Source organism: Enhydra lutris, unplaced genomic scaffold, assembly GCF_002288905.1.
Source record: "Enhydra lutris kenyoni isolate GAN:26980312 unplaced genomic scaffold, ASM228890v2 scaffoldscaffold21, whole genome shotgun sequence".
Classification (NCBI taxonomy): Eukaryota; Metazoa; Chordata; class Mammalia; order Carnivora; family Mustelidae; genus Enhydra; species Enhydra lutris.
The window spans coordinates 43,339,900-43,344,099 of record NW_019154105.1 but is presented as its reverse complement, the minus strand read 5'-3'; the positions used below and the strand labels follow the sequence as shown (position 1 = coordinate 43,344,099).

Sequence of the window (4,200 nt, the reverse complement as noted above, 5' to 3'; positions counted from 1 at the left end):
TCCCTTAAGGAAAAAATGTGGGATAAAGGTCCAAGAGTAGAAGCAGTTGCGCAGTAAAGGTCAGGTCTTAGAGTCTAGCTGGTGACAGTTTTGTGTAACAGCCACATATCACAGGAAGGACAAAACAAAAAGATTCACAATGGAAGAAAAATGTCTCTTTGCTGTGGTGTCTAAATGTGGTGTCTCTCACGATCAGTTGGGGGCAAAGATCAGGTGGTAGCTTGGCAGCATGGTGTGGGTGGTGAAACGAATTCACCTGGGGCAGAACAAAGGATATAGAAGTTGATTGAAGCACCTCAAGGGACCTATGGTCAAGACTGCAAAGGAGAAGCTATCTGCAATGAGGCAATGGGTGAGGGCTGTTTTTTTTGTTTGTTTGTTTTTTTGTTTTGTTTTGTTTTACGATTTTATTTAGCATCTGACAGACAGAGATCACAAGTAGACAGAGAGGCAGGCAGGGAGGGAGAGGGGGAAGCAGGCTCCCCACTGAGCAGAGTGCCCGATGCAGGGCTCAATCCCAGGACCCTGGGATCATGACCTGAGCTGAAGGCAGAGGCTTAACCCACTGAGCCACCCAGGCACCCCGTGGGGGCTGTTTTTAAAGGTGAGGATGAGGAGGTAATGGTGACATAAGGAATTTTCACTTTTTGGTAACTGTTGTTGTAAATAAGTAGCCCATTAGTCAATGAGGGCCTATGGATATTTTGACGTGGGTCGCCTGATGCTACTGTCTGTATTCAGCCTGGGGGTTGGGGTCACTTGGAGCCCTCTGCCTTTACCAAGTTTTCATTGCTCAAGCCTATTGTCTAAAGGTGGCCTCTACATTTACCATGTACTTAGTTATAAAATCAACTTTTTCTAACTGATTATCTACATAAAAATTTAATAGGTCTATTCCTGATTATGAGCTTATATATTTAAGACAATTTACTTAATTATGACAAACTGACTTGTGAGTGACAAAATATGTATTAAAATGCATAGTATACCAATTATTATGATATGATTCTTTTTAATTTTTCTAGATCAGTCATTTAGAACCAGGGGCTATTTTGCCCCTCAGGGAACACTGGACAATGTTTAGAGACATTTTTGTTGTCATTTAGGTTGGAAGGAGGTACTTCTATAATCTAGGAAACCATAACAAAATATCCAGTGGGTACATGGCAGCGGTAGCCTCGAGAGCTACAAACCACCCTACAATGTGCACAGCAACCTCTTAGAAAAAAAAAAAAAAAAAAATTGGCAATACAAGTTGATGGTTCAAAGTTGAGAAATCTTGCTCTAGATGTATTTGTACCATCAAAACCAATCATAACCTAAATTTATTGCTATGCTCTGTTAAACTACCGTGTATGGTGAATTAAAGAGAAGATGGGTAACCTTTTTGGAACTTAAAATCATTGACAGACAACCATGACTAAAAATATTAAAGACTGATACAACCTTGGCTAAGCATTTTCTTAAAATGTTGGAAACAGAATTGAGCATTAAAATGAGGTAGCCACCGGGCATCTGGGTGGCTCGGTTAGTTATCTCCCTTTGGCTTAGGGCATGATCCCGGGGTTCTGGGTTTGAGTCCAGCATTGGTTTCCCTGCTTAGCTCAGCTGGGGAGGATGCTTCTTCCTCTCCTTCTGTGGCTCAGCCTGCTTGCACTTGCTCTCTCTCTCTGTCAAACAAATAAATAAAATCTTCATTAAAAAATAAAATTAAGGAGAAGCGACGGCGCAGCACGATGAAGCGCAGCCCCAGCTCCCCTTTTCCCCTTGCTGGGCGTGAGGTGTCTATGGGGCACCCGCTGCTGCCGGCCGCTACCGCCACCACCACCACCACTGGTTGCTGTCTCTATGGCAAGGAGGAGGAGGAGGAGCGCGAGCTCAGCGACACAAGTACAAAAATAAAGGATAAAGTATTTTATGAAACAAATCTTCAATCAAGTATAACATTTTGATGCTTGACATCTAGACTTCTTGTATCCTCACTATGCCAGCAGCAACTGTAGATCATAGCCAAAGAATTTGTGAAGTTTGGGCTTGCAACCTGGATGAAGAGATGAAAATTCGTCAAGTTATCAGAAGATATAATTACGTTGCTATGGACACCGAGTTTCCAGGTGTGGTTGCAAGACCTATTGGAGAATTCAGGAGAAATGCTGACTATCAGTACCAACTATTGCGATGTAATTAGACTTGTTAAAGATAATTCAGCTAGGACTGACATTTATGAATGAGCAAGGAGAATATCCTCCAGGAACTTCAACTTGGCAGTTTAATTTTAAATTTAATTTGACGGAGGACATGTATGCCCAGGACTCTATAGAGCTACTAACAACATCTGGCATCCAGTTTAAAAAACATGAGGAGGAAGGAATTGAGATCCAGTACTTTGCAGAACTTCTTATGACATCGGGAGTGGTCCTCTACGAAGGGGTCAAATGGTTATCATTTCATAGTGGTTATGACTTTGGCTATTTAATCAAAATCCTGACCAACTCTAACTTGCCTGAAGAAGAACTTGACTTCTTTGAGATCCTTCGATTATTTTTTCCTGTCATTTATGATGTGAAGTACCTCATGAAGAGCTGCAAAAATCTCAAAGCTGGTTTACAGGAAGTTGCTGAACAGTTAGAGCTGGAACGGATAGGACCACAGCATCAAGCAGGATCTGATTCATTGCTCACAGGTATGGCCTTTTTCAAAATGAGAGAAGTATGAAGACATCAGTGCCTTTTTCTCAGTTGGTTGTTAAGTTGAGAACATTAAAAATCTAACAGCAAACGTTTTTGGGCAATAAGTGCTCATTAAGTGAAGACGTGGTTAGAGATGCATGTAGGCTGTGTCCAACACACTTGAATGAAAGTGTTCAAAAATAAGTCCTCCTGAAATGTAGTTCAGAGGGCACTGAAAAAATGATTTCTTCATAGACTGAAAAAATGAAACAATTTAAACTACCTTAGGAATCATGTAGGTCCAACCAGACTATTTCTTAGATGAGAAAACTGAAGCCAGAGACTAGTAACTTCTATCCAAGGACACACTCATTACTAGCAGAACTCCAGAATTCTTTCTGTAGACCACATCAGTGCTGTTGCTGCCAACTCAAAGAATCTACATGTTAGGTCTCCCTGGCATTGTCTTCTCATAGGCATTAAATTGCTGGTAAAATACTATTTGTTTATGCCATTTTTCAGCATTTTGAGGGTTTGTAGAGTAATGCTTATATAGTGCTTTTTAGTAGATTGAGTCTTACTAAGAGGTTCTAAATTCTCAAATGGATAAGTAAATGTGAAGTAGTTGTTGAATCAAAAATCATACTGAGCAGAGCCCCTTAAGTGGCAAAAGGCAATACTGAATATAAAGCTAGGTGAATCGAAGGCTCCTCCTAGCTTAGTAATGGAGCGACAGACGCAGGTACACCTCATTGTAAATTAAATGCAAAAAGAAAGTTTTCCTTTTTGCAAAATACAACTTTAGAATTCTTCTGAATATATCCTCTTAGATACTCAAGAATTGACTGAGAACTATCTGCAAATTTAAAACTTCTGTAGCAGTTGTATTAATAATAGAAAGCATAATAGTTGTTTTGCCAGGTATTGAGTCAGAAGTGATTTGGACTGTCTATTCATGACAAGTAAATACTTTGTTTTGTACTTCTTTCCAGTGCTACACTAGAGAATTAAAACTACCTTTTGGATTTTCAGCTTTGAATTTTAAAAAATACCTTAATGGTTCAATTAATGGTGGATTCTCTGCTACTAATTTATCATCTTTATGTTCCTTGGCTTTTTCAAGAATAGTGACCTAGTGTGAATGTTCAGATTTCACCGTCCAGAATGTGTTCAGGGTTTGTTTTCAGCCAAGTCAGCCTTGCATGTAGACTCAAGGCTACTTAGAAGCCTAAACTTTTTTCTCCAATCATTGGCAATGCTCATTCATTTTGACCGTTGAGTATTGTTACATTAATGGAATAAGAATTCCTGCCATTTTTCCATGATTACAAACTCTCATAAAATTGATCTAAATGTTAATAGGAAAGACCCTTGTTTATACATTTTTTTAGTAATCTTTTTCTTTGGTTTCTCTTGAGCTCTGTACTTCTTGAGAATGTTAGTCTTACTCATTGAATTTTAAAATGTGTGTCCTCAAAGGAGCACCATAGAAAAGAGCTGTCATTTTAGTTAATAAATAGTCAGTACTTAC

At 39.3% G+C, this 4,200-nt stretch overlaps 1 pseudogene across 1 annotated transcript; it reads left to right on the top strand.

Annotated features, from left to right (window-relative positions):
- The first annotated feature begins 1,797 nt into the window (after window positions 1–1,797).
- LOC111149230 lies at window positions 1,798–2,715 on the top strand (annotated as a pseudogene). Its single transcript, XR_002640750.1, has one exon. The product of XR_002640750.1 is annotated as a CCR4-NOT transcription complex subunit 7 pseudogene (transcript).
- Window positions 2,716–4,200: the final 1,485 nt, after the last annotated feature.